At 36.4% G+C, this 12,003-nt stretch overlaps 1 long non-coding RNA gene across 1 annotated transcript in view; it reads right to left on the bottom strand.

Annotated features, from left to right (window-relative positions):
• LOC114025422 overlaps positions 1 to 9,940 on the bottom strand; it is a 19,097-nt gene extending 9,157 nt beyond the window's left edge. The window contains exon 1 of the long non-coding RNA XR_003567020.1: positions 8,352 to 9,940. This is a non-coding gene — a long non-coding RNA (uncharacterized LOC114025422). The remainder of the gene's footprint in view (positions 1 to 8,351) is intronic.
• Between the last annotated feature and the right edge of the window lie 2,063 nt (positions 9,941 to 12,003).

Genomic DNA, 12,003 nt, shown 5'->3' with positions numbered 1-12,003 from the left:
GGAAGGAAGGAAGGAAGGAAGGAAGGAAGGAAGGAAGGAAGGAAGGAGTTTCATTGCTCAACTGGAATTGGCTAGTTGGGTCCCCAGTGGGGCAGCTACTACTAATCACAGGTTGTTGTTTGTTATTCATTCTCAAAGAGGACCATGACATCAGGAAGGTGATGCCATGACTTGCAAGTCAATTAGATTTAAGTAAGGGAGGGCTTACAAAGTCACCAGTCTCACTCCTCCACAGCTATCTGGGTCAAGTGACAAGATATAGATCAGGGTGACTGGAGATGGTCCCGGGGTGCAGTGGGAAACCTTTGCCTTTTTAAGTTAAGGTCTTTCCCAGGTCTCAGTTTGACTAAGGCAATGCCCATTCAGTGATTAAGGCTAGGCAAGAAATGAGGCAAAGAATGGTCTCTTTTACCCAGCCAAAAAAAAAAAATCAATTTGGGAGGGGAAGACCCTCAGAGTAAAATTACAAAACTAGAGGGAAAAGGAATGACGGTAAGGGGAAGAGACCTGTTGGTTGCTTTGAAAAGTAGATTAAGCAAAAATAACTGAAGAGACACGGTACTGTCTTTACTGAGGAAGAACAGCAATAGCAACAAAAATCCCAATTCAGAAAAATACGATATGACACAAGCAGAGGAAAATATAAATCTAACTGATAACTTTAAATGTCAATGGATTAAACAATCCAATAAAAAAAAAAAGAGTGGCATTAGTTGAGAAAACAAAATCATACAACCTGTTGCTTACAAGTATAATTGAGCCTTTGGAACATGCCCAGCTTGCTCAACATGGGAGCACCTAAAGGGACTTGTGCTGGCCATGCCCAGGTCTCCTGAGATGGAGGCACTCTTGGTTCCCTATCACGAGAGTGGATGGAGTCTCCTTTGATTGGCTGCCTAACCAGAATGGGCTGTGTCTTTAAAACTGGAGAGACTGAAACGTTTACTTTTCCTGGTTCACGTCCTTTACTGCCTCCTCTTTCATGCTTTGTCCGGACGATGAAGATAACAATTCATCCACAGCAAGGACATCATGAACTGAACCAGTGAGAGAGGAAGGAAACTTCCCTTCCTCCTCCTTTTACTCTGGCTCCAAAAAATAGTCTAGACATGTTTGTCTCGTTCTGCTTCACTTATCCTCAGTCTCTAGGTGCAGGCAGTGACAGGACTCAGGAGCTGGCACCACGATGACCATGGAGCCAGGGTTCTGGAGAGGATAGTACAGCTAACCAGCCCAACAGAGAGGCCAGGTCCCTGAGGACTAGAACACAAGAGGGCCTTTGGCCTTAAAACTGTGATTATGTTATATATGAATTAAACTAAACCGTGAACCTAATCCCCTTCCCCTCCCTCAGAGACTGAAGGGGTATGTGAGAGAGGCAGAATAAGGAGGGAGTTATATACCACATGCATTGGGAAGTGAGTTTGTGTATTTGTGATTATACCTTTTGAAGTAAATATTCCTTTATAAGAGCTAATCCAATTGTTAGTAGCTAAATTGAATTAGGGTGTGGGGGATCTAACCCTACACTTAAGGGAATATCACTGGGGGAATTGGAGCCTCTGATAGCCTAAAAACCTCCAAACCTTCTTAAGGGTGCCTGAGAACCCTGGAATAAGAGTAAGGAATCGTATATCTAGCTTTCCAGGAAATGAATGCCAGGATAGGCAAGTGTTACACAAAAAACACACCTTCAAAGCAAAGATAAACACAGAATAAAAATGAGAGGCTGTATCAACATTTGTTATGTAGCAAATGAATCCAAAAAAGCAGGAGCTGTAATCGTGCTATCAAACAATGAAGAAGCAAATATTTACAACATAAAAAGAAATTAACCATAGACAACAATTCAATATCAATATTAAACTTAAATGCTCCAAATGCACTGGCATCAAAATTCATAAAGGAAAAATTAACTGAATTACAAGAAGAGATAGACAGTAATACAATAATAGCAGGAAACCTAATGTCCCTCTCTTAGTTTTGAACAAATCTAGCAAAAATATAAACAAAAGGGAAAACATAGATTTAAACAAAATACTGGAGAAATTAGAGCAAAAAGATTTATGGTGTCTTTCCCAAGAGACTCCTAAAGAATATAGGTATTCTTCACCACTACATGAAACTATTACAAAAACAGATTGCATATTAGGGCACAGAGATATGCAAATAAATGTAAAAAGGCAGAAATAGTAAGCATATCCTTTACAGATCATAATGCTATAAAGATAATATCATTTTAGGTCACAGAAACAAAAGATGTGGACTCATGTGAAAACTTTAAAATGAAATGTTTAATAATGAGTGTCTCAAAGATTAAAACCTAGAAACAATTAATTATGTAAAGGAAAAGTGTAATGATGAAACACTACACCAAAATTTCCTAGATGCAATAAGGCTTTTCTCTAAAGGAATAGAACATCCCTAAAAACATACATTAACAAAATAGAAAAGGAGAAGATTAATGAACAGAATATACATTTTTGAAAAATGTTTTCTTTTTGTTTTAATTTTTATTTCCAATTGCAAATTCTCTCCATTCTTCCATCACCTCCCCTTTACATTGAGAAGGCAAGAAATATGAGATCCATTATGTATATGAAGTCATGCAAAACATATTTCCATATTAGCCTTGTTGTAGAAAAAAATAAAGAAAAAATATGCTTTAATCTGCACTGAGTCCATCAGTTCGCTATATGAAGGAGAATAGTATTTTTTTGTCATAAGTCCTTTGGAATTGGCATGGATCTTTGTATTGATCTTAGCAATTAAGTCTTTCGTACTTGATTATCACTATTGAGGTTAACGTGTACAATGCTCTCCTGGTCCTGCTCACTTTACTTTGCATCAATTCATATAAGTCTCCCAGGTTTTTCTGAAATCATCTCCATCAATTATCACAACACAATAGTATTCCATCATAATCATATACTTGTTCAGCTATTCCCCATTTCATGAATATCACTTCAGTTTCCAATTCTTTACCACCACAAAAAAGAGCTGCTATAAATATTTTTGTATATATGGGCTCTTTTCCTCTTTCTTTGATCTCTTTGGGGTATAGATATTACTGAGCAAAAGGGTAGGCACAGTTTTATGTCCCTTTGGGCATAGTTCCAAATTGTTCTCCAGAATGGTTGGACCAGTTCACAGCTCCACCAACAATGCATTAGCGTACCTATTTTTCCACATCCCTTCTATCATTTGTCATTTTCCTTTTCTGTCATCTTAGCCAATCTGATAGGTGTGAAGTGGTACCTCAGAGTTTCTTTAATTTGCATTTCTCTAATTATTCATAATTTAGAACAATTTTTCCATATAACTGTTTCCATATGACTAGCTGTGATTTCTTCTTCTGAAAACTTTCCTTTCATATCCTTTGACCATTTATCGACTGGGGACAGTATACACATTTTAAAAAATTAATCAACAAATAATCTAATCTAAAATAAATGTAAAAAAGGAGATATCAAAGACTAAAGGAGAAATAAATAAACTGGAAGTCAAAATGTACATAGAATGATCAAATTAAACACTCATTGTTTGAAGACTAACATCACTGTTAAATCTTTAACCAACCTGATTAAAACAATGATAGAAAAATCAAATCAATACAATAGCAAACAAGCAAGGTTAAATCACAACAAAACCAGAAGAAATAAAAATAATTATCAGAACCTCCTGTGAACATTTACATGCTAACAAAACTGAAAACACAAAGGAAGTAAAACAATATTTTTAAAAATATAAAATAACCAAACTAACAGAAGATCAAATAGAGATCTTAAATAATCCAATTTCAGAAAAGAAAATAAAACTAGTTGTTAATAAACTACTAATGGGGAGGAGGAGGGAAACTCCTAGTCCTGATGGATTCACAGGAAAATTCTATCAAGCTTTTAAAGAATAATTATTACCAATACACAAATTATTCAACAAAATTGAAAAAGAAAGCTTTCTACTAGATTCTTTATATGAGATAATATAATCCTAATACCTAAACCAAGGAAGAATGTAGTACAAAAGGAGAACTATAAACTAATATTATTAATAAATATTGAACAAAAAAATTTTAAATTAAATCCTACCAGACTATAGCAATTCATATTATAGCTAACTGGATTCATAACAGGGATGGTTCAACATTAAGAAAACAATCAACATTAATCAATCAACATTAAACAAAATAATACAAAAGTACATGATTAACTCAGTAGACGCAGAAAAAACCTCTGACAATACACAACATTCCTTTTTGCTAAAAACTACAAAGCACAGGCATGGGGAAACATATTTAATATCATAAAATGTATCTGCCTAAAATCAAAAGCAGGCATCATAAACAATGTGAATAGAAGCTTTCCCAATAATACAGAAGTAAAGAAAAGATGCCAATTCTCTCCACTATTATATGATATACTAATAGAAATCCCAGTAATAGAAATAAGGCAAGAGAAAGAAATTAAAGTTGTAAAGACAGGTAAACATGAAATAAAAACTCTCCATATTTGCTGGTGACATAATAGTTTACTTAGAAAAGCCTAGGAAATCAGCAAAGATACCAACTGAAATAATCCATAGCTTCAGCAAAGTTGCAGGCTGTAAAAGAAACCTTCAAAACTCAATGGCATTGGGGACAACAAGGTGGCCCTGGAATCAAGAGGACCTGAGTTCAAATCCAACATTTGACACTCACTAGCTGTGTGACCCTCGGCAAGTCGTTTAACCCCATTGCCTAGCACCACCCCCCCAAAAAAAATCAATGGTATTTTTATAATAGCAACAAAAACCAAGAGATAATACTAGAAAGAGAGATTGCATTCAAAATAACTACAAAATATTTTGAGAATCAATCTACCAAAGCACATAAAATACTTGAGTAGATTTAATTACAAAGTACCCCTTAAAAAATAAAGATCAATTTATATAGCTGGAGGAATATTCAGTACCCATTAATGGGCCATCACAATAAAACAAAAAATAATAATATAACCAAAGTTAATTTACAGTTTTAATGTTGTATAATAATAATAGTAATCATTAATAATAATAGCTAACATTTATATAACACTCACTGTGTGCCAGGCACTGTGCTAAGCACTTTACAAAGATTATTTCACTTAATCCTCACAATGCTGGGAGGTAGGTGCTATTATTATCTCCATTTTACAAATGAGAAAACTGAGACAAACAGAAGTTAAGTGACTTGCCCAGGATTACACAGCTATAAGTGTCTGAATCTAAATTTGAACTCAGATCTTCCTGACCCCAGGCCCAGTGCTCTAATCCAATTGTGTCACCAAGCTGTCCCAACCATACCATCCATTAGGATACTGCAGTGAGAGGTGTCAAACTCTAACTGCCAACTCCTTGCAAAACTCCTGAGTGTGGCCCAACAAGATTAAAATGTAATCGAGAAATGTTTAACAAAAGACATAAAGATACAGTACAGCTTAGATGGTGTTAATTTGAAGAGTTTTTAAGCCAATATGTGACCTTCAGGAATTGAATCTGACACCACTGTACTACAAAGCTCCTCAAGATAATAACAAAGTTTATTTGAAGAAACAAAAGATTTAGCATATCAAAGGAAATAATGAAAAAAGTCAGGGATGAAAGGTCAATGGCACTTCTACAGCTCCAACTATGTTATAAATCAGCAGTCATCAAAACCTTTTGCTATTAGTTCAAAAACAGAGAAATTAATCAATGGACAAACTAGACAAGAGAGAATAAAAAACAATGAACCTCAATAACCCAGTGTTTAATAAACTGAAAATCACAAATGACTAAGGAAAGAACTCTTTATTTAATGAGAAAAATTGGTGGAAAAACTAGAAAACAGTCTAGAGGAAATCAGGCTAGGACCAACAGCTTACACTATGTTCCACAATAAATTCAAGATTGAAAAAGGAACTTAATATTAAATATCATTCAGTTAAAAAAATTAGAAGAGAATCAAGTTCTATGTATTTCACAACTAGGGAGAGGAGATACGCTCTTAACCAAACAAGAGATAGAGGCAATTATAAAAGTTAAAATAGATAACTTTGTGTAAAATTGAAAAACTTCTGCACAAATTACAGATCTAGGATAAGAAGGGAATAAGAATGCGGGGAAAAAACTTTGAATCAAATGTCTCAGAAAGGGTTTGGTGTCCAAGATATAAAGATGAATAAAATATGTGTTGAATTTTTTATCTAAAAAGAAAATTCTAAGGCTTATTATTTCCAAGTGAATAATAATGATTTAATAACAAAGCTGGCAAGGTAACCATTAAATCAGGTCAACTAATCCCTTGTAATTAGTGACAATTTGCCAGTTTACAGAACTTGTCTTTATAACAGGAAAAAAAAAAAACCATGACACTGATTCATAGGATTTACAAAAAAGTAGACAGATTTGCAATATTCAGCTGCCAGGTGTGTTAGGAGCTTTAAAGGGAGTTTCTAAGGTGGAATAACTACTAGATTCAATATTTCAGTGGTTTAGAACTCATGTCTATCATTCTGTGAACATTTCAGGGAAATATCTTTCAGTAGTCACTTCAGGATTTCTGCTATGGGTCAATGGAGCTCACTGGAAGAAAAAAAAACTTACCAAAAAGAGAATTTATGGTAAGCTGAGAGTCAACCCCTACCCTTCAGCTGCCTGAAAACAGAACTTGACCTTTATAAAGAATTCTATATCTAAGCTTAATCTTAATGATTATTTTATTTTATGTCTATAAAGATATATTTCCTATTCTAATTTATCTACTATTAAATCTTATCAAAATACCTATTCACCAAATCTATAGGTAATTTAGGCTTAAGGCAATATTTATGCTAACTTAGCTGTTTTTATACTAGTTCTTCCTAAGGAAAGGAAACAATCCTTTAGTCAAACTAAGATAAATCAAAGTAATCAATATTAACTAATTTAGAGGTCATTCTTTACATAAGCTTTAATAGTTTAAAATTGCACTAAGACTTTTGGGACACCATGTATTTATGTATATGGATAGATGCACATGGAGAAGGAAATGGCAAACCACTCCAGTATCTTTGACAAGAAAACACCAAATGGAGTCATGAAGTGTTGGGTATATCTGAAACAACTGAACAACAAAATAGATATAAATGTATACACATGTATACATATGTAACAGTAGACAAATACATATACATATACATGTATATAACTAAACACTATTCCTAATAGATAAACAGGAAGATTTCTCAAAAGAAGAATTACAAACTTTTAATGACCATGTAAAAGAACCTAAACACTAATAATAGGAAAAATATAAATCAAATCAACACTGAGGTTTCACCTTATATCCTGCTAATTGATAATGATGACCAAAGATAGAAATCATCAATATTGCATAGATTATGGGATAGTGCTTCGTTGGCAGAGCTGTAAATCACTATAACCATTTTAGAAAGTAATTTGGAATTATGGAAATAAAGTGAGAAAAATGTCCATATTCTTTGACCCAGAGATTCCACTGCTAAGTTTATATCTCCAAGGAAGTCATTGATAAAAAGAAAGTCCTCTATACACTAAAATATTTATAGCAACAGATTTTTTGTTTGTTTGTTTGGTAACAAAGAAAGTGAAACAAAATGGTTGCCCATTGATTGTGGAATTGTGGGACAAAAATGTAATGTAACATTACCATGCTGTAAAAAATGACAAATATGATCAACCCAGAGAAGCACTGATGCAAAGAACTAATGCAAAGCAAAGTAGGCAGAGGCAAGAAATTGCATTTTGTATACACACAATGACTACAACAATGGTGTTCGTTGGAAAGAGTAATGACAAAACAAAACAATCAAAAAGGAATGTTGCAAAATTACAAAGAATAAGCATGACCTCAAAGGAGAGAAACGAGAAGAAACATGCACCCTGTTCCTTTGCAAGGAAAGGAGGTTCATGGGTGTGGTGCATGGCATACATTTTCAGACTCTTTCCATTTGTTCTATTTTATTAAATTTTTTCTCTTCTTCCATTTTCTTTTTTTTTCATTATAAAATATTAGTTACACGGGATATCGCTCTAAGTGGGGAAGGAGAGAGACACTGAGAAATTCTGGTGATGTCAAAAACAAAAAAATATAAATAAAATTTTATTTTAAAAAAAAGAACATGATATCTGTGCTTTCAACCCTGAGTTCTGAGAAGGAACACAATGAGCAGAGAATCAGCATCTGATAGCCTTTTAACTTAAAATCTGGAAGTTACATTTCTGTCTAAAATGGAAAGGTTTACAGAGTATGTGTCTTCCCCTCAGGACAGACTCAAAGTTGGAGGAGTCGGGAGCCCTAGTAGATAAATCCATGTTTCAGGACTTTGAGAATTTACCTCCGAAAGCAGGCTGAACTTAGAATCAGGAAGGCCTTCAGTTTCTTCATCTATAAAAGTAAAAGGTCTGTTTTTAACATCCTCTGAGATGGCTCTTCCAGCTTGAAATCTATAATCCTGAAAGCAGATCCACAGAAAGTATTTAACTTGCTCACCCAGCTGGTCACGATTTGAATCCCTGCTCTTTCCACCTTACCCATGTATTGATGGCTATTGTGTGTGAGGAAGCCCTGAGCTTGGAGAGATAGAAAAGCCAAAAAGGAGATTAAACCCCGTAGCCAGATCACTAGGACACAAGACAGGACGTGATAAAACCCATGGAAGTAAAAGATGTCACCCATGTCTCAAATAGCTTGGGTTTGTTAGAGTGTTCCTCTTTTGTATTCCCCTAAATGACTCCCCTAAATTCATTTCTGAAACCTACACAACGTGACTATATAGTTTCTGTAATCTCTGGGTCTAACCTAATTGGAGCTTGCCGGAAAGGGAACGCCATACCCAAGCTAATGGGCCAGAAGAGGCCCAGAAAAGGGTGCTGGGAAAGCCCAGGAGTCACAGCACAGTCCAAGACAACCTTCTTACTTATGCTGCATCTCAAGCTTGCTTCTCTTGAGGTCATGGCAGAGGGAAGGCCGTGAGCAAAGATCTGGAGAAGGAACAGTCTGGGGTAGATTCTGGGGCAGCAAGACAAAGGTCCATGTTCACTAGGGATAAGAGGACAGAGGAGGGAATAGGTAAGATTAGGCTAGAAAATCTTACCTGAAAACAAATCTGGGGGGGAAAAAAGAAAAAGGGAAAAGACTCAGGGGGAGACACCCTCAGGAAGGTGGGAGGTGGGGAAGGGATGCTATCCTCGACTGGCAAAAAGAGAGCCCTGGGGAAAGATTTGAAAGTTAATCATCCCTCCCTGCCTATGCCTTCCCCCAGCTGAGACAACCAAAAATCATGAGGTTCCTTTTCCTCCCTGTTGTACAAGGAACCAGGTGAGACCCAGGCTGGGATTAGGGGAGATCCTGGTGGGACTCTAATATCATGAGAGATATTAGGAAAGAAGGAGAAAAGGGAAACATTAGGCTTATGGGAGAAACTGGGTCTAGGAAATAAACTTTAGGATGGGGGGGGAGACTCTGAAACTAGGGAGGAGATTCTGAGATTGACAATAGTGACCCTGCAAGTAGGAGAAGGGGAAGAGTCCTCCAGGTAAGGGGAGAGCTCATCATGGGGACTGGCAGGGGAGAAGATTTTCAAGCGTGGGAGGAGGGCCTCCTGCCCATCCCCCAATAAGGGGAAAGAGGGGGCTAGACTAAATTAGTGACAGCATTCAGAATGGCCTGCCCTGGGGGAACAAGATGAGCTTGGAGGAAATGGAGGACAGAGAAGACTGAGAAAACAGAGTCTGCAGCTAACTGGGGAAAGGGAGAAGAGAAAAATAGGGTAAATCTCGCCTATATATTGAGTATTATCCCTGTGAACACAATGAGTTGTGATTCATACGTTCAGTGGTACTATGGTTTGAACACTGGGCCTAGAGTCAGGAAGACTTGAGTTCAAATCTGTCCTCAGATACTAGATATATGACCCTGGGCAAGTCACTTCCCCTCTGTTTTCCTCAGTTTCCTCAATTGTAAAATAGAGATATATAGCACCTACCTCCCAGGGTTGTCGTGAGGAACAAATGAGATATTTATAGAGTGCATGTGACAGTATCCAGCACATAGTAGTTAATAAATGTTTGTTCCTATCTCCTTCCTTTGATAAGTTATATGTTTGCAAACACAGAGTTAATATTAGCTCAAATTTTTATAGTGCTTTAAGGTTTACAAAGCAGTTATAGATAGAATGCAAGGTAGACAGAGCCGGGATTATTATGCCCCTTTCACAGTGGAGGTAACAGGGGTTCTGAGAGATATGGAGATAGCACAGGTCAAGAGTCAAACCTCAAGTCCAGCAGGACATTTCTTCATTGTGTTTATATATATATTCAATGAGTTAGTGAGTTGATTCTGGGAGCAGAAGGAACTGCATGTTTTTACATGAATGGGTTTAGGAAACCATCCCTGTATATGTAGCTGGTGAGGTACATGTTTGTAATTAATTACACAATTAATTGTGTGTTTGTATAGTCAGTGGGACAGCTAGGTGGGATAGAGCATTAGGCTTGGAATCAAGAAGATTATCTTCCTGAGATCAAAACCAGGTTCACTTAACTAGCTGTGTGAACCTGGGCAAGGTTCACCCTTTTTGCCTCAGTTTCCTCATCTGTCAAATGAGCTGGAGAAGGAAATGGCAAACCATTTCAGTATTTTTGCCAAGAAAACCCCAAATGGGGTTATGTCATACACAACTGAAACTATCAAACAACAGTCAGTGAGTTGTGAGTTTCTGAACTCAGTGAGAAGGTATATGTTTGTGAACACAGCAGACTCTGCACTTGTCAGTATACCACTAGAGCTCTTGTTGGGGTCTGGTTTCCCTGTGGGATTTTCTGATTGTCTTAGGATTGCAGCCCCTACCTAAGAATGCCAGGCCATGTCTATCTGGTACCTCCTAGTTTATAGAAACTGACTTTCCACATACAAGGAACCAGTTCAGAATCTTACAGAAGAAAGTTTTCTTAAAAAAAAAAAAGGAAGGGAAAAAAAAACTTAGAGTCTGGAAAGAATGAGTGAAGAAAGTAGGAAGGAAGAGAGTTTACATACATTTGCAGAGGTCTAGAAATGTATGTAAATTGCCCTACTTAGAGTCCCGACTGAGGGCTCTCTGGAGAATGCTCAGCTCCACCCCAGTATTTCCTATCTTAGTCCTGAATTCCAGGAAGGAAGAAAGGGTGGGGATGTAGTCAGTGGAAAAACCTGGGGGATTTTTCCGGAGTTTTTTTAATTATAAACTTGATTACATCAATTAACACAAATTTTCAAATACATACTCCCACCCCCAGAAAAGGCTCTACATGAAATCTTGCAATTTAATAAAAAATATGTAAGTCTTTCCAGGTTTTTCTGAAGTCCCCCTGCTCATGATTTCTTATGGAACAATAGTAATCCATTACATTCATATACTACAACTTGTTCAGCCATTCCCCAATTGATGGGCATCCCCTCGGTTTCTACTTCTTTGCCACCACAAAAAGAGCTCCTCTAAATTTTTTTTGTACAAAAAGGTCCTTTTCCCTTTCCTTTGACCTCTTTGGGATACAGACCTAAAAGTGGTATTGCTGGGTCAAAGGGTATATACAGTTTTATAGCCCTTTGGGCATAGCTGCAAATTGTTCTCCAGAATGGTTGTATCAGTTCCATCAACAACATTAGTGTTCCAATTTTCCCACATCTTCTCCAACATTTATCATTTTCTTGTTTTGTCATGTTAGCCAATCTGATAGGTATGATGTGGTACCTCAGAGTTGTTTTGATTTGCATTTCTCTAATCAATAGTGATTTAGAGTATTTTTTCATATGACTATAGATAGCTTTAATGTCTTACTCTGGAAACTGCTGTTCATATCTTTTGATCATTTATCAATTGGGGAATGACTTGTATTCTTATAAATTTGACTCAGTTCTCTATATATTTTAGAAATGAAGCCTTTATCAGAGACATTGTTTGTAAAAATTGTTTTCCAGCTTTCTGCTTCCCTTCTAATCTTGGTTTGACT

Source organism: Vombatus ursinus, unplaced genomic scaffold (genome assembly GCF_900497805.2).
Source record: "Vombatus ursinus unplaced genomic scaffold, bare-nosed wombat genome assembly UNPS02004655.1, whole genome shotgun sequence".
Classification (NCBI taxonomy): Eukaryota; Metazoa; Chordata; class Mammalia; order Diprotodontia; family Vombatidae; genus Vombatus; species Vombatus ursinus.
This window is presented reverse-complemented; position numbering and strand designations above follow the sequence as displayed.